Raw genomic sequence first — 24,192 nt, 5'->3', positions numbered from 1 at the left:
ATGCTGGGGCTTCGCCGTGAATGATTTTGTGGACTAATGTGCATACTTTAAAAGTGACGCGTTCCTTGAGTGGAAGCCAGTGCAGTTTCTCTCGTAATGGTTTTGCACTTTCATATTTTGGCTTTCCAAAGATGAGTCTGGCTGCCGTATTCTGGGCTGTTTGAAGTTTCCTCAGTGTTTGCTCTTTGCAACCTGCGTATAGTGAGTTGCAGTAATCCAGATGGCTGAGTACGAGGGATTGCACTAGGCTGCGAAAGACGGATCTTGGGAAGTATGGTCTTATTCTTTTCAGTTTCCACATGCTGTAAAACATCTTTTTAGTTGTGTTGTTAGCGTGAGTTTCGAGCGTTAGGTGGCGGTCGATAGTGCTTCCAAGGATTTTTAGCGTTTCTGAGATTTGAAGGTTTAGGTTTGGTGTGTTTATAGCAGTGAATTCCTTTGTGTTGTATTGGGAGGTGAGTATCAGGCATTGAGTTTTTTCTGCGTTTAATTTCAGACGAAATGCATCTGCCCATGTGTTCATGATGTGTAGGCTTTGATTGATTTTGTTGAAGATTTCGTTAATGTCTTGTTTTTCATGAATAGGAGGGTACCTATGGATTATGTATTAGTATGAGAGAATTTATTTTGCTAGAGGCGATTAAAGACCATCTAAAAGAAGCTAATTTATAGCACCAAATGGCACTGAATAATTTATTTGCCACTAATTTTCCTTGCTACTGAATGGATGTGTATGATGTAAAAATGGATGTTATGAATGAGGGTGTGTTAAAAATAAAAGGCTCAAGTGAGACTTGCTCCAGATTGGAAATCCTCACACAGTCTATAACAAAATGTACATACAAGTCAAAGGAATGCTGGCATTTTAAAGAATGAGAGACCAAAGGTGCCTCAATGTACTGTTTCTTCAAACAGCGCTGATACTCTGTAATATGGAGATGAAAAGCTTTTGCAGTCTTACCGACAAGCAATTTTGGACATGGCCACTTTAGCACAGTGTTCACCAAGTTGTTCCTTGTGAATTCTCTGGAAGTCAGGTTTTCAGGATAACCACAATGAATATGTAAGAAACTGATTTGCATAAGCTGTCTCCATTATATTCAAATCTCTTTCAGACATTGTGCATACCCTGAAAACCTGATTGGTGGAAGGTACTCCAGGAATGACATGAACAACGCTCCTTTATCGCATGTACAGCAAAGGCAACAGCACAGGTGGTAAAATAATGTAAAGGATACATGTGTCCACACAAAGGATTAAGAAATTATTTACTCTCCAAAGTGATAACACAAATTTACAATGGCCACATTTAAAATGTCCTATCAGTGTGTGGCCCTTAAATTAACAGTCCAAACACATTTGACATGGGTAATTGAGGAGGACATTTTTTTTCTTTAAGGTCATTGTCCAAGACTTATTGGCAAAACAAGAGTCTATTAATTTCAGCTAGTTTATAAGAAAAGTTTGATTGCATTCTTACAAATCATACAGTTTAAATCAGTGGTTCTCAAACCTGTCCTAGGGAACCTTTCAGGATATTTTTAATGAATATTCTTGAGACAGATTTGCATGCCTGTCACCTCCATTATATGCAAACCTCTTTCATGCATATTCATTAGGGCTATCCTGAAAACCTGACTGGCTTGTGGTCCCCTAGGACAGATTTGAGAACTGCTGCTCTAAGTGATCTTCTAATTTATTGAGATTTTAATTAAAATCTGTGTAGTTGAAAAAGCATGACTATATGCTGTCTAAGTTGTGTGTAGGGTACTGCCTCTGAATACATTTCTCAAAACTTCTCACTGGGGTGTACTCCAAATCAATTGAACAGAGGGTGGAAACTATCAAAATGCAAAAAAAAAAGTGTTTTGATCCATAGCTTAGGATAAACTGCTGGGAAAAAAAACTTTTTTTTCCCTAAACAACTAACACATCCAAAAATGCCATCTGGTTTAACTAAAGAAAACTGTATATAAACTTAGAAAATATTAAGCCAGTTATGGAAACAAATAAGTTGAGACATTACCCTACCACAATATTCAATACTTTGTGTTCCTAGGCTATGTGTGGGGCCAGGAGAGGGGTGGGAATAGCTGCATTTATCCCTGGGGGAGATTTGCTTAAACACTAATTAAAATATTTTCCAGTTGACTGTTTCTGTTCGTATGATCTTTTATTTTGGTTGATTTTCTCTGAACTGTAGTAAAAGACACTGTTTAGTAAATCTCTATCCCCATATCTCACTTTCTGCTGTTTCCTTTTCATCTCTATTTATCCCATTGCTTTTCTCTTCTTTTGGCACACAGGCACAGAGTTCTATCTGTTAAATCCAAGACTTGCTGATGTGCAAACTATATAGTAAGGGTAATCAAAGAAGTATACAAATAACACTTCCAAGGACACGAGGGAGTCAAAGAATGTCATACACAGGATACTCATGAACAACTACTAATAGACTCAAGTCGATTAGTGTATGACATTCTTCGACTCTCTTGTGTCCTTGGAAGTGTCATTTGTCTATACTACTCCTTTGATTACCCCTCTACGTTCATAGTGTTCTTTGTTCCTCCACTTTGGTGGTTGACCTTTATGTCTGATTTTGGAACTATATAGTAAACATATAGTTACCTGTAGGCTTCCAGTTGAGAATTTAGGCAGTTGTTTGCTGGGGCAGTGGTGGTTCATTGATAGAATTGTCACAGTACCACATGGAAGGTATGGGCAGGGTTGGCACAACCTGGTGAGCATGGTAAACTTGACATGGGGGCCCTGACCTCTTGGAGGGGGGCGCTAAAAGCTGCTACAAGCCATGCTACTTCGGTTGTACTGGGCTACTCTCTCCCTTCCCTTCTGTTCCCCATCTCCTGCCTCTCCAAACCCCCCCTTCTCTCACAGAAACAGGAAGTTACATTATTGCCACCTGTTTAGAAAACTGCCGAAGGGGGAGGAAGGAAGGGAGAGAGAGATGCCAAACCACTGCGGAGGGGGGGGGGGGGGAGATGGGGAAGGAGAGAGATGCTGGACTTGGGGGGGGAGGTGCTGGACTTGCAGAGGGAACAGAGAGATCAGATAAGGAGGTGAGGGAGAGAGGGGGAGAGACAGGCACTGGATCTACAGAGGAAGAGAGGTAGAGAGAGAGAGATGTTGGACCACAGGGAGGGGGACAGGGAATAGAGAGGAGGAGATGTTGACTGGGAGTGGGGATTGAGTAGAAAGGAAAGAGAAACTGGACAGGGGGAGGGACAGGGACATAGATAATGTTGTAGGGGGAGGGGATAGGGATACAGAGGGAAGCATGGGGACACTGAGTGGACAGATGATGAAGATGGGGAGAGAATAGGGACAGGGTCACAGAGAGAAGAGGTTGGACAGGACCAATAAGAGCACAGAGGGAATGAATGTTAGACTTGAAGGAATGTCAAATGGACTGGAAAGAGCAGAAGATGGATGAGACTTGGGGGTGGAGGGGAGGTAAGGGAGACAGAGTATAAGATGGATGAGATTTGGTGAGGGAGAGAGAAGCAGAGCAGAAGATGACTGGGACACGGTAATTAAGTGGGAGAGTAGAACAGAGAATTATGGACAAGAGAGACTGAGTGGGAATTTTGAATGGATAGTAAGGACATGGTAATTGGTATGGGTATGAGTGACGGTGTATTGATGGGTTGGGAGAATGAGTGAGGGTAGGAAATGAGGCAAAAGAAGGTGGATGAACTGTTGGGAAAGGTTGAAACATAATGTGAATGCCTGGAAGAATGGAGAGAGAGAATGAAAGACACTGAAAAGGCATGGGGATACATACTGTGGAGGGGTAAGAAAGAGGATGGGTCTCCAAAGGGGTTGAGTGAGGGTGGAAATGGTGTTAAAAAGATGGTGAATGAGAGGCAATAGGAGATAGGGTAGAGGGTAAGAGAGAGAATAATGGCCTGGAGGCAAGGGAAGGAGGGGGGGGAGACAGGTGGAGCTGGTGGGGAATATAAGGCAATGGAAGAGGAGGGTGAAAGCTGAGAGGGTGAGTACAGAGGATGGGAACTAGGGAGTGGATAGGAAACTGGGGAAGGAGAGAGGCAGATGGGGCTATGGGAGTGCTGGAAAGGGGATGATAGGAAAAGTCAGTGAGTAAAAAGGTGAAAAGAAAGCGATTAAGAACTAGAGAGAAAGAGAATGAGGAGAAAAATTAAATGGGTGAATATAAAGGCAGAGAAAAGTGAAAAAAACCATAAAAAACATAAAAAGAAAGATCAGTGTCTGACAGAAATAGAGAAGGAAAAGGAGAATGAATGGAAACAGAAACCTGGAAAATAATTTAGGAGAAGACTGACACAATGAAAGTGGAAAAAAATAAAATGCCCAGACAACAATCTACTTAGATTTCAGCAAAGCTTTTGACACGGTTCCCCACAGGAGGCTCTTAAATAAACTGGAAGGACCCGAAGTGGTGAACTGGATTAGGAACTGGTTGACGGACAGAAGCCAGAGGGTGGTGGTGAATGGAATTCGCTCGGAGGAGGGAAAGGTGAGTAGTGGTGTGCCTCAGGGATCGGTGCTGGGACCGATTCTGTTCAATATATTTGTGAGTGACATTGCCGAAGGGTTAGAAGGTAAAGTTTGCCTATTTGCGGATGATACTAAGATCTGCAACAGAGTGGACACCCTGGAGGGAGTGGAAAACATGAAAAAGGATCTGAGGAAGCTAGAAGAATGGTCTAAGGTTTGGCAATTAAAATTCAATGCGAAGAAATGCAAAGTGATGCACTTAGGGAATAGAAACCCTCGGGAGATGTATGTGTTAGGCGGGGAGAATCTGATAGGTATGGACGGGGAGAGGGATCTTGGGGTGATAGTATCTGAGGATCTGAAGGCGACGAAACAGTGTGACAAGGCGGTGGCCGTAGCTAGAAGGTTGTTAGGCTGTATAGAGAGAGGTGTGACCAGCAGAAGAAAGGAGGTGTTGATGCCCCTGTATAAGTCGCAGGTGAGGCCCCACCTAGAGTATTGTGTTCAGTTTTGGAGGCCGTACCTTGCGAAGGATGTAAAAAGAATTGAAGCGGTGCAAAGAAAAGCTATGAGAATGGTAAGAGATTTGCGTTATAAGACGTATGAGGAGAGACTTGATGGCCTGAACATGTATACTCTGGAAGAAAGGAGAAACAGGGGTGATATGATACAGACGTTCAAATATTTGAAAAGTATTAATCCGCAAACGAACCTTTTCCGGAGGTGCGAAGGCAGTAGAACGAGAGGACATGAAATGAGATTGAAGGGGGGCAGACTCAAGAAAAATGTCAGGAAGTATTTTTTCACGGAGAGAGTAGTGGATGCTTGGAATGCCCTCCCGCGGGAGGTGGTGGAAATGAAAACGGTAACAGAATTCAAACACGCGTGGGATAAACATAAAGGAATCCTGTTCAGAAGGAATGGATCCTAAGGAGCTTAGCTGAGATTGGGTGGCAGAGCCCAGCCGGTGGTGGGAGGCGAGGATAGTGCCGGGCAGACTTATACGGTCTGTGCCAGAGCCAGTGGTGGGAGGCCGGGCTGGTGGTTGGGAGGCGGGGATAGTGCTGGACAGACTTATACGGTCTGTGCCCTGAAGAGGACAGGTACAAATCAAAGTAGGGTATACACAAAAAGTAGCACATATGAGTTTGTCTTGTTGGGCAGACTGGATGGACCATGCAGGTCTTTTTCTGCCATCATTTACTATGTTACTATGTAACAAAGGTAGAAAAAAATGTGTAATACTTAAGGACTGAGATGTGTCAACTTTGGGAAATGTACATCTTTTCTGTTTCTGTCTTTTGCAACATTGTCCCACATGTGTGAGTATTGTATTTCCACCAAACCCACTTCCCAAGAACCTTGTAGATCCAGAGGTCTTGCTAAATATACTGTAAAACTAGAACTGGTGTTTTGCGGAAACATTTCCACAGAGCCATTGCTAGGTACTGTAATGTAGAACCCTTCATTGTCCATGTTGGTTCTCATGCACACCTTTAGAGTCTTGTACCTTGCTGGCCAGCACCCAACTATTAAATTTCTTAGGCCACTCTCTCCATTTCACTAGACATTTCTTTACTCTGACCCCTTCCTTTTATTTCTAAAACTTTTTCAATACGTTAGACCCTGTCAGTATCAGGATTGATTTTTAATATTTATTTATTTAGATTTTGCTCACACCTTTTTCAGTAGTAGCTCAAGGTGATTTACATTCAGGTACACTGGGTATTTCTCTGTCCCAGAGGGCTCACAATCTAAGTTTGTACCTGAGGCAATGGAGGGTAAAGTGACTTGCCAAAGATCACAAGGAGCAGCAGTGGGATTTGAACCGGCCACCTCTGGATTGCAAGACCGGTGCTCTAACCACTAGGCCACTCCTCCACTCCACCATCTTGGAAAAAGGTCGTGGCTATGATATCACTTCTGTGAGATCACTAAAAGGGGTGAGGTTATGAAAAGGAGTAAGATTTGGGGTGGGGACTGTGATGCCACATCTGGTGATGTCAAAGGGAGTGGGCAGAGCTTGACCAGAAGTGGGCAAGGCTTGGGTGTGGCCTTGATTCTGATTGGCTGCTGGGACCGGAAGTGGGCACAGTCACCTGTCAAATATGCAAATTAGCTTTGATAAAAGGGGGTGAGATACACTACTAATACATAATGAATCACTGTCCAGATAATTCTGGATTGCTCTCAAGTTTCTGAAAGCAAAAATTCCTGATTTGAGGACATTAGAAATCTGATGAGAGAAAGTGAGTGAAGAGTTGAGAATCATGCCCATATATTTAAAAGGAAGAACAGTAGCAACAGGCCTATCAAAGAGAATAGGGACAAAAGATGGGGATGGTGAAGGACCAGAAATCCAACAGGCTACAGTTTTATCTGGATTCAGGACAAGGTTCTGAAGCCAGTTTGCTACCTTACATAGACAACATTGAAGTGGAAGAATATCTAAATATTCTACAAAAGTATATAATTTGCCCTTGTTTGTTGGAGTTCTTTCATCTCCATCCATTCTAGGAATGTGTGTTAAGAATTCAATGAGGACGTGTTTGGGTATTTAAGAGTGGGTCTCTTATACTCCTGGATGACACGGGGACTGGGGAAGAAGACGATAGCTGATATTGGTAGTGGGGAACAAGAGCTGAAGTATGGTATCTTGTGAGATCGGAGAAAAGAAGTCATAGCATAGATACATAAAGTTGGTCTGCTTTGGAGTACATTTTGTTTCCCTCAATGAGAGCAGAGACAGCAGTTTAATCTTTTAAGTGAAGATCAACTATTGAAATTATAACAGAACTGATCCTGAGTGCCTTCTGTTATTAACCTTTTTTTTGTATTGCTCCAAATTTTGGCAGACATGGACAATGTTGTTAATGAGCTTGGAAACCATAGACTGGGTTGACTGTTCTCATTGCTACCTACTGCAGGAGCTTGTTTAAGTGCAGCTACATTGTTTTTCATGTTGTGATCCCATGTATGAATTGGAGAATGCATACTGGTGGCTCTCTCAGCACTCACCATGCCATCTGCAGCTATATTAGATTTGAAAGAAAGGACATTTCTGAGGAGACTCAGAGTACCTCTGCACAATCCTCATCCCCCAGCAATGGCAGGTTGGAGATGCCAGCTGGAAGTACAACAAGATACCCTGGACTAAAGGTAAACAGCAAGGATTCTAGTGAGGCCAGGTGGCAGATCTTACCATGCAAGAAGCTTTAGAACTGAGTAGTAGGATAGATGCTGGAAACACCCCAGCCACCAGGCAAGGATTTCCTGACTGAGAAGCATGCATGTAGGAAGTGGGCTAGATACGACCTACTTTGCCTTAGTAGGTCCAGGCAGTGACACAAATAGATATGAATGAGATACTGGAGCAAGTGTCTGGGTGCTGGTGTTGATCTTTAAAAAGGAGATACAGCAATTTTAAAACTAGATCTTGGGGGAAACTGACAAGATATATTGACAAAATGCAGATGTTAGAAATATCCTGAAGCAACCCAGAGATAAATGATTCCAAATTACTCCCACCGATAGCTATGCAGGTTGTAAATCCAAATAAAAACAAAACATACTTTGTCTGCATGTGAATGTCAGAAGTCCTAAAAAATAAGAGTTAGAATGTGTGGCAGTACATTAGAGTTAGACATAATAGGCATCTCAGAGACCTAGTGGAAGAAGGATAACCAATGGGACACTGCAATATCAGGGATTGAATTGGGCTGGATTTATTAACTTGATATACTGCTTAGTACATAAGTTTTAGAGCGGTTTACAGAGAAAAAAATAATATACTTACAAAATGAAAACAATAAAACTAAAATACTACAGTCAAACACTTAATCAATTTAGTTTCAGTTACCAAAATTTTAAATATTACACAAATCATAGATAACTGATCATACATACTACTAACATTAGCAGAAGGTAAGTTCCATAACAAAAGTCCCAAATAACTAGATCTTACAATCAAACACTTAAAGTTAGTTTCAAAAAAGCCAAGTTTTCAGTACTTTGCAAAACCCTAAATAGCTGGTCACACTGCTAACATTAGCAGGAAGTGAGTTCCATAACAAAGGTCCAAAATAACTAAGGGTGTCTTTTACAAAGCATTGGGAAAGTTACTGAAGTCAAAATCGGGACTACCGCTGGCCCAACGCAGCCACCAGCAGTAGTTCTGCCCCGAGGACGCACCATTTCCAGGAGAAAAAGAAAACTCCTGGAAATGGCTTGTGTAGCGGTAACTCAGCAGTAATCGGGCATCACAGCAAGCTGCCCGGTTACCGTGAGAGCCCTTATTGCCACCTCAATGGATGGTGCCAAGGGCTCCCAGCCACATGATAGGAATTCCCTTACTGCATCGCCATGCTTGTCTGGGAGCTTTTTACCTGCTGCGGTAAAAAGGGCCCTGGTGCACAGGAAAAACGGCTCCCACCGTTAGCACAGGGCCCTTTTTCCCACAGCTGGGTAAAAGGACCCGTAAAGGCTCTCTTTCTAGTAGAAGTTAGCTTAATCACGAAGTGAAGGAAGTTGCAATGAGCTTTGCTGTGAAGAATGAAGAGAAAAAAATGCCGATTCTGAAAGAGATTCTGGAGAATGCAAGAAAAGATCCTTAAAGACCAAACACAAAGTTTTGAAAGGAAGTGTAGCAGAAACAGGTAATCAATGCAATTCCTTTAAAATCAGTGTTATGCGATCAGTTCTCTTCCCATTGACTACTAAGCGTGCAGCAGTGTTTTGTACAAACTGAAGCCCCTTCTGGGTGGTTAAGGTCAGAGAATTACAGTAATAAGTCTACTCCTGATAAATGCGTGAATCAACTTAATCAGATTAGACCGAGCTAGAAGAGGCTTAAGCTGTTGAATTTGCCTCAGTTGAAAATAACAAGCCTTGAAAATCTGATTAATTTGTTTATCAAATTTCAAGGCATCCTCACAGTAAAAACCCAAAGTCAGTATAACAGCCTTAAAAGGAATGAGACAACCACCAATTGAAGGAAGAACAGTCAAAGGCTTGCCTTTTCAAGAAAGCCACATAGTGGCAGAGTTATCTACTTTCAAAGTCAAATCATGTTCCATTAACCATTTTTCCAAAAGAACAAGTTTGCAATTAAAGTCAGACACAACCTGCACTTGATCCTCTTTTATAAAAACAATGATTTGAATGTCATCTGCAAAAAAAATGAAACTTAAACCCCCAATTCTCACACAATTCAGCCAAAGGAATAAAGTATAAGTTGAAAAACATAGGCAATAATAATGGATCCTGTGCTACACCTCGCTGCAGATAACTCAGAATTCCAACATTCTGTGACTGATTGGAGAAATAAGATTCAAACCAACCAAGCAAGTTTCATGAAAGTAACAAGCAGCTTAGAATGAGAAACAGAATCAGACGCTGCACTGGGATCCAGTTGGATCCATAATGTATCAAATCCCAGATCACCCTTCACTTTCATCAACAATAGACACCAAAAGAGACTCAGGAGTTCTTTTAAAAAGGGTTCTAGCATTTTTAGCACACACTAAACTCTAGAGACACCCGTATATTCCTATGGGTGTCTGTAGTGTTTATTGCATGCTAATTTTTAGCGCATGCTAAAAACGCTAGCACCCCTCAGTACTGTGATGCGTCCTATACCCTAATTGACACTTATTTGAAAATTGCCGTTTTTCAAAAAATCACTAAGCTGATCCAAAACTGCCTTTTTAAGCACTGTTGATAAGAAGAGACAAATTAGAAATTGGATGAAAACTGGAGTAGCCCTCATCTGTCTTCCCTTTTTAAAAAAATAGTAACCACAGCTGCTATAGTTTGTCAGGAACTGTACTAGTTTGCAGAAAAAGATTTACCAAGTATGAAATTAATGTTAATAAAACCTCACACTGAGAGAAAACACTGAAAGGAAGTAACTCCAAAGTTTTAGCTGAAGAATGTAGACCTTGAAAATTACATTTATCTAGAAGTTCCTGAGAGGGGTTCTTTCTCCGCCTGATGTAACTGTTGCCTTAAAAAGAATAATCCTGGATAACACCATTTGTTTCTGGATTCTGAAGAACCAGGCATCTGTATTACTTCGAATAAATTGTCTGCCACTAACTCTAACTGTAAAACATTAAGGGCCCTCTTTACAAAGGCACCGAAGCGTTTTTAGCACACGCTAAAAATTAGCGTGCGCTAAACTATACAGTTAGAGTGCTAATTTTTAGTGTGTGCTAAAAATGCTAGTGCTCTTTTTTTAAACAGGGCCCTAAACCATTTATCAACTCCTTCAGTAAGAGTGAAATCCAGATTATTAGACATAAAAGAAGCTGCTATAGTTTTTAAATCAGCAACTGAAAGACAAGGCTTCAGTCTTTTTGTTTGCACCACCTGCTCTTGCTTTTTGGTACAATTAGGAACCAACCCTTCCAACAAAAAAGAATATGAAAGAATAAAATGATGAGACCCTGATACTGGGCCCGATGACAAAGAACCCCCAATTAGTATTCAGTTTTTTGTGAAACATAAACCAGATCTGAAATATTTCCACATTGATGAGTAGATGAATGCATCGTTGGCTAAATCCAAGATTTTCCATAGTATCTAAAAACAGCACATGCATATTGTTTTTCACCGATCCAAATGGCACATTAAAATCTCCTAACACTAAAAATTTGTCATAATTCAAAGCTAACTCAGAAATAAAATCTATAAGCAAATAAATATACTCTGAGTATTTGGGGGACAGTAAACTATAAGAATCCATAACACTGATAGTTCATCTGATTCAACTAACAAACATTCAAGAGAATCAATATATCTAGCTGAGACCTAATTGAACTTCAAATATGAATGTTAAATAAAAGGAAGCCTACCACCCCTTCTAAAACTTTGTGGTTTGTTAATACATGCAAAATCAGTTGGACAAAGCAAACCAGGGGATACACTGTCTCCCGCAACCAACCATGTTTAAGTTAAACATAAAAAAATCTAACCTTTTTATGAACAATCGTATATATCATCACACTTCTTTTTATTCACAGCCCTAGCATTTATCAACATACCAGTAATCTGAAATGAAAGACTGCAATTCTGAACAAAAAAGGCACCAAAACTTGAGGCCTATGTTTTCTAAAATCCCTCCTGACATCATCAACCCTAGAAGATATTACAACAGGGATAGCGTTCCATTTATCCAGTTTAGATAAACACATCATAATAACAACAACAACAACCCCACTGGTTAAAATAAAACACAAAAACTTAACAAGAAAACTACCAAGCTAACAGTGTTACTCAGTCATGGCTCAGTTGCTGCACAAAGAAGCATGCCTTAATACCTTGCTGCTGGGAGCCGGATTTAAATGGCATCACGTGATGTCAACAAAGGGTAGAGCAAGCTCCCATGACCATGCACAATATAGCGCTGATGGAACTCACGGCAGGTGGAAACAACAGCCGGGAAAGATATCAGTAACAGAAGGCACAATGTTAGATGAATCAAACTGATAGAGGGATATTGCTATATACTAAAGATGACATAGATTGAAACAGGTTAAAAGATCTGCAGGAAACAAAATGAAATATGGAATCTTTAATGAATAGACATGCCATGCGTGATGAGGAGAAGTATAGTGGTGGGGCTATACTACCATCCACCTGGACAGGATGAAGAGATAGTGAAACTCTAATAGAAATTAGGAAGGCTGACAAATTTGGGAGCCCTTTTACTAAGGCATGCCCAAAAGTGGCCTGTGTTGGTGTATGCACGCGTTTTGGAAGCAAGCTGGTCCATTTCCTGAGTGTGCCTGGAGAAAAGGGGATTTTTTTTTATGTACCGGAAAATGGACATGTGGCAAAATGAAAACCAGCGCGCATCCATTTTCAGCCTGAGACCTTAACACCACCCATTGACTTAGTGGTAAGCTCTCACATGCTAACCGGGCGGTAAGCATGCAGCTCACACCAACTACCGATTACTGCCGGGTAAGGGCCCCGTGATAGAAAGTAGAAAATATTTTCTACCATGTGTTTTGGGCATACACCAAAAATGGAATTACTACCCAGGGCATGCAGTAGCTGGGCAGTAATGGCAATTTGATGCATGTTGGACGCGCGTAGGTGCCTATGCTCCTTTGTTTTTTTTTTGTTTTTTTTTTATGAATATTGTTTATTAGCACAACTTCATACGATACAAAATATTATGACCACAAAATTGAAAAACATTTCACAAAGAAATTGTTAACTAGCAAAAAAGAGTATCAAATCTGCTCAAACAAATGCTGAACCTATAATTTTCGTTTTTCTCCCCCCCCTCCCCTCCCTCTTTGCTTCCAAACAAACTCTCCAACTGATACCCCTCCCCCACCCTCCCCTAACAATTCAAAATCCTGCTTTTTGCTGTGGAAGTAAGTGAGTCCCAGAACGGTGACCAAACCTTGCAAAAATGGTCTCCCCTTGCAGAGGCCAGGTCACGGATCCTCTGTTTCTCCACTGAGCAGCACTGCATCATGGCACTATGCCAATGCGATGTGCAGGGGGCCTCTCGTGTGGTCCATTGCTGCAAAATTGTTCTTTTCCCCATCAACACAGCTCTCCTTAAAAAAGCCCTCAGTCCCTCTGGTAGCGGTCCCTGCACCAGAAAGACATCAAATAGTTGGCCCGGAGTAGGCCTCCCACCGTACCCTCCACATGCCCGACACCTGTCTGCCCATTGCCAACCAAAATGACCGCACCAATGGACATGACCAAACCATGTGTCCCAGAGATGCTCCCGGGCCCCTACATTTAGGGCAATCATCTGACTCTCGCAAAGTTGCTCTGAAAGCTCTGTGGGGCGAAAAATGGAGGCGCAGCAAGAATTTGTAGTTCAACTCTGTCCATGCTGCATTCTCAGTCACTCTCTGAGACGATTTCAAACAAATCATAAGTACATAAGTACATAAGTAGTGCCATACTGGGAAAGACCAAAGGTCCATCTAGCCCAGCATCCTGTCACCGACAGTGGCCAATCCAGGTCAAGGGCACCTGGCACGCTCCCCAAACGTAAAAACATTCAGACAAGTTATACCTAAAAATGAGGAATTTTTCCAGTCCATTTAATAGCGGTCTATGGACTTGTCCTTTAGGAATCTATCTAACCCCTTTTTAAACTCCGTCAAGCTAACCGCCCGTACCACGTTCTCGCCGGCAATGAATTCCAGAGTCTAATTACACGTTGGGTGAAGAAAAATTTTCTCCGATTAGTTTTAAATTTACCACACTGTAGCTTCAACTCATGCCCTCTAGTCCTAGTATTTTGGATAGCGTGAACAGCCGCTTCACATCCACCCGATCCATTCACTCATTATTTTATACACTTCTATCATATCTCCCCTCAGCCGTCTCTTCTCCAAGCTGAAAAGCCCTAGCCTTCTCAGCCTCTCTTCATAGGAAAGTCGTCCCATCCCCACTAATCATTTTCGTCGCCCTTCGCTGTACCTTTTCCAATTCTACTATATCTTTTTTGAGATACGGAGACCAGTACTGAACACAATACTCCAGGTGCGGTCGCACCATGGAGCGATACAACGGCATTATAACATCCGCACACCTGGACTCCATACCCTTCCTAATAACACCCAACATTCTATTCGCTTTCCTAGCCGCAGCAGCACACTGAGCAGAAGGTTTCAGCGTATCATCGACGACGACACCCAGATCCCTTTCTTGATCCGTAACTCCTAACGCGGAACCTTGCAAGACGTAGCTATAATTCGGGTTCCTCTTACCCACATGCATCTCCAGTTGTTGTGGTGTCAAACACCAGCGAAGCTCTTGGGACCATCTATCGCATATGAGAGTAGTGTCCAATGGTGTTAAAGAGTCTCGCAAGCAGCTATGGTAGTATTTCAGTGGGGTTCTCTGCTGCGCCTCCAGCCCCAACAAATCGTCCTGCAATTCCCACACACCCTTGGCCAGGGAACCGGCTGGCAATAAACGGACATAATGACTTAGCTGTAGATATGCAAATGTATCACCCCCTTCCAGACAAATTCCTCACATAAGGCCTGAAACGTTTCATTAACCCCTGCTCTGTTACTACCTGAAATAGGAACCGGATCCCCCGCGCTGACCATTTTTTAAATAGGGCCGAGGACCCTCCCTCCGGGAATGCCAGGTTACCCCGAATAGGCAACAGGGGCGACACCGATCTGTCCCACTTATAGGTTTTGCTTATCCAGTGCCATGTTTTCCTCAACGGATTCAAAATATATTTGTAAGGACCCAGAGGAGGTAACTGATTTGTTGGCGCCTGTAACCAGTATGCAAAATGCAGCGGTTCTGTCAGAGCAGTCTCAATCCCAGTACATGAAAAATGTTCAGTGGATCGGAACCAGTCCGACAAATGGCGCAAACAACTGGCTATCGAAAATAATTTCAGGTCCAAAAGTCCTAGTCCCCCTTTCCCTTTCGGCCGCATCAATGTCTTGATCCCAATACGTGCTCTCTTTCCTTGCCATAAGAACCCATTAAGCTGTCTCTGAAGCCATGTGTCCTCTTTACAACTCAGAATGAGCGGGAGCATTTGTAAAATATATGTCCACTTGGGGAACAGGGTCATGTTATATAGAGCTATTCGTCCTTGTAGTGAGAGAGGTAACCCCCTCCACCCCCGCAGTGTTGTTACTAGCTTGTCTTTCAGTGGACCGAGGTTTATCTCAGCTAACCGGGAAAGATCAGATGGAATTAGCACACCTAAATATCTGACCACCCCCTCTGCCCATTGGAACGGAAAGTCCCCCACCCACTCCTCCCTCACCGCAGATTGAACCGGGAGAGCTACTGACTTATGTAAATTTAGAGAAAGGCCAGAAAAAAAACCAAACTCCTCTATAACCTCTATTAGGTGGGGGACCGAGATGGTAGGTTGGGTGAGGGTCAGAAAAAGATCATCCGCGAATGCAAGTACCCTTGTTTCTTTCCCACGACATGTTACTCCTTTTATATTGGGATCTTTTAGTATGGTGCGCAAGAGGGGTTCTAAATACAATAAGAACAATAATGGGGACAGGGGACACCCCTGTCTGGTACCCCTTGCCACTTTAAAAGCGTCCGAACGAAGTCCATTAACCAGTACCCTTGCCGTGGTGTCCCGGTAAAGCGTCTTTATGGCAGCCAAAAGCCTCCCTCCCACCCCAATATATTCAAGGGTTTGGAACAAGTAGTCCCAATTGACTTTATCGAAGGCCTTGGCTGCATCAAGGCTCACTAATAGTAGCGGGTCCCCTGTAGCCTGTCCGTAGGCCGTTGCCAACAATACTTTCCGCACATGGGTAACTGCGTGACGGCCTCGTACAAAGCCCACTTGGTGTTCCCCTACCAGAGATGGAATATGGACTGCCAACCTGTCTGCCAATATCCTAGCCAAGATTTTTATATCCACATTGAGGAGAGATATAGGTCTATAGGACTCCATCTGGTCCAATGGCTTGCCAGGTTTAGGAATCAGAGTAATAAGTGCTTCATTTTCTCCCTTAGAGAATGAGCCCCGGTCTATCACTTCATCATAATAATCTATTAGGGGACCATATAGCTGGGATGCCATGATTTTATAGTATTCATTTGAGAAACCATCCACCCCTGGGGCAGACCCTAGCTTTAGTTTCTTGATGACTTTTTGCACTTCTATCCCCTGAAGTGGTTTAGACAGAGCCTGTTGGGCCTCTACCCTCAACTTGGGCATCCCTGCATCGTCTAAATAGTCCCTCAACAAAGGCCCACGTTCACAATTCCCTGTGGCATACATATCCTCAAAAAAATCTCGGAACCCATCTAAGATAGCTTGTGGAGTAGAAGCTTGTGACCCCCGCTGGTTGATAATCTTGGGGATAAACTGGCGCGGAATGTTCGACCGTGCCACCCTCGCCAAGAGTCTACCTGGTTTGTTTCCAAAGCACTGAAACCTAAGGCGACCCGCCGATAAATGTCTCTGCGCTTGTTCGTGAAGAAGAGAGTTAAGCGCCACCAGGGAGGCATCCATCTTGTCTTTGTGGATCCTGGAAGGATCAACAATAAATTTTTTCTTTGCTAATTTATACTCCCCTTCCAGGCGCAGCACCCCTGCCGCCATTCTCTTGGCCCTAGCACTTTGAAAAGCAATCACCTCTCCTCTTATAACAGCTTTAGAGGCCTCCCAAAATGTGATTGAGGAATCACATGAGTCAGCGTTAGTGTCAACATAAAATTGCCATTTTGTCTGTAAGTGTTCTATGAACTGTTTATCTTGGTGTAAAAAGGACGGAAATCTCCATGGTCGTGCCCCTGTTACACCCCACAGCCAGATCCAAAACCAGCCAGATCATTGCATGATCAGAGACAGCTAATGGGCCTATCTCAGCCCTCCGAACCCTAAAGAACCAAGACTGGGAGATCAGTATGTAATCAATTCTCGACCAGGTTTGGTGGACTTTGGATTGGTGGGTATAATCTCTAGTGGTGGGGTTATGTACCCGCCAAGGGTCCACCAAATGAAGTTGGTGGCAAAGTGTCCCCATGTCCTTCCCTCCCCCCGGTCCCCGGAAAGCCCTAGGGGAGGATCTATCCAGGGCAGGGTTCAGTACTTGGTTGAAATCCCCCGCCCAGATCCATGGAGCGTCTGCATATTGAAGGCCCAGGGCAGTAAGAGTTTGGAAGAAAACTTGGGCTTATATTCATTGGGGCCATAAACCGTGCACAGATAGTATTGCTGGCCCTGGTGGTTCATCTGCACTAACACTATACGGCCCTCAGCGTCCTTGTGGATTAATTTGAACTGACATGGGAGACCCTTTTTAATTAAAATGGCCACCCCACTTTTCTTACCCCTGAAGAGGAATAAAAACACTCCCCTACCCACTGTTGCTTTAGTTTTTTGTGTTCAATGTCCGTAAGCTTAGTCTCTTGGAGACATGCGATAGTGGCACCCCTGCGCCTCAACTGTGTCAATATTTTGTACCGTTTCACCGGGGATGTAATTCCAGAGACATTCCAGGAGAATATTTTTCTCCGAGGACAAGCAGGCTGCTTGTTCTCACTGATGGGTGACGTCCACGGCAGCCCCTCCAATCGGAATCTTCACTAGCAAAGTCCTTTGCTAGCCCCTCGCGCGCCCGCGCGGCCGTCTTCCCGCCCGAAACCGGCTCGAGCCGGCCAGTCTTCTTTCGTCCGCACTCGGTACGGTTGTGTTTTCGCCGTGTCGAGCCCCGGAAAGTCGACCTCGCGCGTCCTTTTTCTCTTCGACGTGTTTTTTTCTTCGGAAAATCTTTAAAAATTTGTTCGGGAAGTGCCTCCGGAAGCCCCCCTCGGGTTTCGCTTTGCCCCTTCCCGTATTTTCAGACTTTGCCCCGGTAAGTTTTCTTTCGTCGTCGGGGTAGGCCTCTTTTCGGCCTCGGTCGAGATTTTTCTCCCTCAAAGTTTTGGTGCTCACTTTCGTCATTCGGATTTTGATTTCGCCGGCGTGATTTTTCCGCCCATGACATCGAAGCCTTCCAGCGGCTTCAAGAAGTGCACCCCAGTGCGCCCGGGTAATCTCGCTCACTGACAGGCACGCGTCGTGTCTTCAGTGTCTGGGGGCCCGAGCACCGCCCTCAGGCTGTAGTCTGTGTTCCCTTTTGCAAAGGCGGACTCAGGTAGCGAGATTGGCCCAGTGGACGTTTGTTCTCGGGCTCTTCGTCGGCATCGGCACCGGGGGTATCGTGTGCATCGGCGTCTTCAGCGTCCAGAGCTTCATCCTCGGCGCCAGTGCATCGAGTGCATCGAGGCATCGACCTCTGCATCGGCGCCGAGACATCGGATAGCTGCATCGACCGTCGGTGGGTACCGGGATCTCGTCTGCTGATGTCGTCGGACGGTGGTGCATCGTTTTCTGGAGTGCAGGTGAGGGCTGTCCATTCCCCTGCTGGTGGCGGTGAGCCTTCGGGTGGGTCTCCCCCTACCCTGAGGGCTCCTGCGGTACAGCCCCCCCGAGACCGACCTCCTTCGGCCCTCGGCCCCGAGGAAGCGACGGCTGGATTCTACTTCCTCCTCGTCGGTACCGGGAAGCTACGGTGACATGCTTCGTTCCAAGAAGTCGAAGAAGCATCGTCACCGGTCCCCTTCCCATGTCGGTACGAGAGCTATGGGTCGCCGAGGGAGTCGGCACCCAGCAGGCATCGGCACCGAGAGGACCGCTCACCCTCTGTTCAGAAGGTGTCGATGCGCTCCACTCTGGAAAGCCCGGAACAGCCTCCACGCCCGGAACAGGTTCTGACGTTGACGCCTGCATCGACTTCCATGCCTTTCTCTGCAGCCGCTCTGAACGAGAGCCTCCGGGCCGTTCTCCCAGAGATCCTGGGGGAGCTGTTGCACCCTACCCCTCCGGTACCGGCGGTGCTTGCGCCACCGGTACCGTCGAGCGTGGCGCTGGTGGCCCATCGCCCGAGGTGAGGTCTCCGGCGTCGGTGCGCGTGCGGTGCCGGCTGCCGTCGCCTCCCAGGAAGGCTCCCCGGACTACGTCGTTGGAGGGAGCTTCGCCGATGCGGGCGAGGGAGTCTACCTCTCGACGCCCCCATCGTGGACGTGGCTCACGGAGTCGAGTCGGGCACGGTTGCAGACACAGGTCCGTGAACTTGTGTCTGACACCGAGGGTGAAGCCTCGTGGGAAGAGGAAGAAGACCCAGATATTTCTCTGACGAGGAGTCTGAGGTCTTCCTTCGATCCCACTCCCTCTCCTGAAAGACAGCTTTCTCCTCCTGAGAGTCTGTCTTTCGCTTCCTTTGCCCGGGAGATGTCTACGGCCATCCCCTTCCCGGTGGTTGTGGAGGACGAGCCCAGGGCTGAAATGTTTGAGCTCCTGGACTATCCTTCTCCACCTAAGGAAGCGTCCACTGTTCCCTTGCACCATGTCCTAAAAAAGACATTGCTTGCGAACTGGACAAAACCTTTAACTAATCCCCACATCCCCAAGAAGATCGAGTCCCAGTACCGGATCCATGGGGACCCAGATCTGATGCGCACCCAGTTGCCTCATGATTCTGGAGTTGGGATCTGGCCCTAAAGAAGGCTAAGAGTTCTAGGGAGCATGCTTCGGCGCCCCCTGGGCAAGGACTCTAGAACCTTAGACTCCATTGGGAGGAAGGCCTACCATTCTTCTATGCTCGTGGCCAAAATCCAGTCTTACCAGCTCTACACGAGCATACACATGCGGAACAATGTGCTGGCAGTTGGCGGGCTTGGTTGATGCTCTCCCCCCTGAGCAAGCCAAGCCTTTTCAGGAGGTGGTCAGGCAGCTGAAGGCGTGCAGAAAATTCCTGGCCAGAGGGGTGTATGACACCTTTGATGTTGCGTCAGGGCCGCTGCTCAAGGTGTGGTGATGCGCAGGCTCTCATGGCTGCGTGCCTCCGACCTGGAGAATAGAATCAGCAGCGGATTGCGGACTCGCCTTGCCGTGCGGGATAACATTTTTGGAGAGAAAGTCGAACAGGTGGTAGAGCAGCTCCACCAGCGGGACACCCGCATTCGACAAGCTCTCCCGCCGGCAGCCTTCAGCTTCTACCTCTACAGGTAGACGATTTTTCGGGGGAGGGAAGACTGTTCCCTACTTCTTCTGGCAAGCGTAGGTACAATCCCCTTCTCGACAGGCCTGCGGCCCAGGCTAAGCCCCAGCGCGCTCGCTCTCGTCGCAGCGTGCGACTCAGCAAGGCCCCTCGGCTCCCCAGCAAAAGCAAGGGGCGAGCTTTTGACTGGCTCCAGCAGAGCATAGCCGACATCCAAGTGTCCGTGCCGGGCGACCTGCCAGTCGGAGGGAGGTTGAAAGCTTTTCACCAAAGGTGGCCTTCATAACCCTCCGATCAGTGGGTTCTCTCAAATAGTCCGGCAAGGATACACCCTCAATTTGGCCTCAAAACCTCCAAATTGTCCACCGGGAGCTCAGTCTTACAGCTTCCAGCATAAGCAGGTTCTTGCAGAGGAACTCTCCGCCCCTTCTCAGCGCCAATGCGGTCGAGCCCGTGCCATCCGGGCAAGAAGGGCTGGGATTCTATTCCAGGTACTTCCTTGTGGAAAAGAAAACAGGGGGGATGTGTCCCCATCCTAGACCTAAGGGGCCCTGAACAAATATCTGGTCAAAGAAACGTTCAGGATGCTTTCCCTGGGCACCCTACTTCCATGATTCAGGAAAACGATTGGCTATGCTCTCTGGACTTGAAGGATGTCCTACACACACATCCCGATACTGCCAGCTCACAGACAGTATCTGCGATTTTCAGCTGGGCACACGTCACTTCCAGTACTGTGTGCTACCCTTTGGGCTCGCCTCTGCGCCCAGGGTGATCACAAAGTGCTTGGCTGTAGTAGCAGCAGCACTTCGCAGGCTGGGGGTGCACGTGTTCCCATATCTCGACAATTGGCTGGTGAAGAAACACCTCCGAGGCAGGAGCCCTGCAGTCCATGCAGATGACTATTCGCCTCCTGGAGCTACTGGGGTTTGTGATAAATTACCCAAAGTCCCATCTTCTCCCAGCGCAGAGACTCGATTCATAGGAGCTCTGCTGGATTCTCGGACGGCTCGTGCCTATCTCCCAGAGGCGAGAGCCAACAACTTGTTGTCCCTCGTCTGTGGGTGCGAGCGTCCCAGCAGATCACAGCTCGGCAGATGTTGAGATTGCTGGGCCACATGGCCTCCACAGTTCAGTGACTCCCATGGCCCGCCTTCACATGAGATCTGCTCAATGGACCCCTAGCTTCCCAGTGGTTTCGGCTGCTGGGGATCTAGAAGACGTGATCCACCTGTCCACGAGTTTTCTCGAATCCTGTATTGGTGGAACGATTTGGTCCAATTTGACTCTGGGACGTCCTTTCCAAATTCCTCAGCCTCAAAAAGTGCTGACCACGGATGCGTCTCTCCTGGGATGGGAGCTCATGTCGATGGGCTTCACACCCAAGGAAGCTGGTCCCTCCAGGAACGCGATCTACAGATCAATCTCCTGGAGTTGCGAGCGATCTGGAACGCTCTGAAGGCTTTCAGAGATCGGCTGTCCCACCAAATTATCCAAATTCAGACAGACAACCAGGTTGCCATGTACTACGTCAACAAGCAGGGGGCACCGGATATCGCCCCCTGTGTCAGGAAGCCGTCAGCATGTGGCTCTGGGCTAGCCGTCACGGCATGGTGCTCTAAGCCACATATCTGGCAGGCGTAAACAACAGTCTGGCCGACAGTTGAGCAGGATTATGCAACTCCCGAGTGGTCGCTCAATTCCCGAGTGGTGCGCCAGATCTTCCAAGCGTGGGGCACCCCCTTGGTGGATCTCTTGCATCTCGAGCAAACCACAAAGTCCCTCAGTTCTGTTCCAGGCTTCAGGCCCATGGCAGATGACATCGGATGCCTCCTCCTGCATTGGGGGGAGGGCCTGCTGTATGCTTATCCTCCCATTCCTCTGGTGGGGAAGACTTTGTTGAAACTCAAGCAAGACCGATGCGACACCCATGATTCTGATTGCTCCCTTTTGGCAGCGTCAGATTCTGGTTCCCTCTTCTTCTGGGAGTTATCCTCCGAAGAACCGTGAGATTGGAGTGTTTTTCCGACCCTCATCACGCAGGAACGAAGGGGCTCTTCTGCATCCCAGCCTCCGGTCCCTGGCTCTCACGGCCTGGATGTTGAGAGCGTAGACTTTGCCTCTTTGGGTCTGTCAGAGGGTGTCTCCCGCATCTTGCTTGCTTCCAGGAAGATTCCACCAAGAGGAGTTACTTCTTTCTATGGAGGAGGTTTGCCGTCTGGTGTGACAGCAAGGCCCTAGATCCTCGCTCTTGTCCTACACAGACCCTGCTTGAATACCTTCTGCACTTGTCTGAGTCTGGCCTCAAGACCAACTCTGTAAGGGTTCACCTTAGTGCAATCAGTGCATACCATTACCATGTGGAAGGTAAGCCGATCTCGGGACAGCCTTTAGTTGTTCGCTTCATGAGAGGTTTGCTTTTGTCAAAGCCCCCTGTCAAGCCTCCTACAGTGTCATGGGATCTCAATGTCGTTCTCACCCAGCTGATGAACCTCCTCTTTGAGCCACTGAACTCCTGCCATCTGAAGTACTTGACCTGGAAGGTCATTTTCTTGGTGGCAGTTACTTCAGCTCGTAGAGTCAGTGAGCTTCAGGCCCATGGTAGCCCAGGCCCCTTACACCAAATTTTCATCATAACAGAGTAGTCCTCCGCACTCACCCTAAGTTCTTGCCAAGGTCGTGTCGGAGTTCCATCGAACCAGTCAATTGTCTTGCCAACATTCTTTCCCCATCCTCATTCCTGCCCTGCTGAACGTCAGCTGCACACATTGGACTGCAAGAGAGCATTGGCCTTCTATCTGGAGCGGACACAGCCCAACAGACAGTCCACCCAATTGTTTAGTCTTTTGATCCCAATAGGAGGGGAGTGGCTGTGGGGAAAGCACCATATCCAATTGGCTAGCAGATGCATTTCCTTCACTTACGCCCAGGCGGGGGCTGGCTCTTGAGGGTCATGTCACGGCTCATAATGTTAGAGCCATGGCTGCGTCGGTAGCCCACTTGAAGTCAGCCTCCATTGAAGAAATTTGCAAAGCTGCCACGTGGTCATCTGTCCACACATTCACATCTCATTACTGCCTGCTAGCAGGATACCCGACGCGGCAGTCGGTTCGGGCAGTCAGTTCTTCAGAACCTGTTTGGGCTTTAGGATCCAACTCCACCCCCGAGGGCCCTGTTTGTTCTGTTCCAGGCTGCCACTCTCAGTTAGTTGGTAAATTTTTAGGTCAATCTCAGTTATGTCCTCGCCGTGCGAGGACCCAATTGACCATGGTTGTTGTTTTGAGTGAGCCTGGGGGCTAGGGATACCCCATCAGTGAGAACAAGCAGCCTGCTTGTCCTCGGAGAAAGCGAATGCTACATACCTGTAGAAGGTATTCTCCGAGGACAGCAGGCTGATTGTTCTCACAAACCCGCCCGCCTCCCCTTGGAGTTGTGTCTTCCCTTGTCTTTGTCTTGCTACATATGAGACTGGCCGGCTCGAGCCGGTTTCGGGCGGGAAGACGGCCGCTCATGCGCGGTGCGCGCGGGCGCGCGAGGGCTAGCAAAGGACTTTGCTAGTGAAGATTCCGATTGGAGGGGCTGCCGTGGACGTCACCCATCAGTGAGAACAATCAGCCTGCTGTCCTCGGAGAATACCTTCTACAGGTATGTAGCATTCGCTTTATCTGAGAACAATCAGCCAGTCGCCAGAATTTCAATAGTTAGGATGACAGATTTACTACTCTGAACATCCCCGGGGGCCGGCCCCTCCCCCCAAGGGATCCAACTTCCATACAGAGCAGGAGTTCTCAGTTCAACCATATAATTCACCAATGATATCCCCCTTCTCATACCTTTACTCACTCCCACAGCACTAGTGCACATCTGTGTAGCCCTCTCCCCCTCTCTCCCCTCCCTCCCCACTAACCTAATCCCCTTCCCTCTCTCTCCTCCCACCTCCCCCCCACCCTTATTCCTTCCATCACTCTCCAACCCCCTCCCCTCCACCCCTTCCTCCCTTCCTTTTGAACCCACACATGTATTACCCATAGAATGGGTCCCAGGGGTTTTCCTTGTCTCCCTGCACCCAACTCCTAATACAATTTAAACAATATACCAACCCTGCAACTTAGTGTTCTAGTCCTGATCAGAGTAGCCCAGTACTTCTGACTATATGAAGTTC

The 24,192-nt window shown here is 46.5% G+C and overlaps 1 pseudogene; it reads right to left on the bottom strand.

Annotated features, from left to right (window-relative positions):
• The window catches only part of LOC115471303, a 101,184-nt pseudogene extending 84,596 nt beyond the window's left edge, over positions 1–16,588 (bottom strand).
• Positions 16,589–24,192: the final 7,604 nt, after the last annotated feature.

The sequence above is a fragment of the Microcaecilia unicolor genome, chromosome 5, assembly GCF_901765095.1.
Source record: "Microcaecilia unicolor chromosome 5, aMicUni1.1, whole genome shotgun sequence".
Lineage (NCBI taxonomy): Eukaryota > Metazoa > Chordata > Amphibia > Gymnophiona > Siphonopidae > Microcaecilia > Microcaecilia unicolor.
This window is presented reverse-complemented; position numbering and strand designations above follow the sequence as displayed.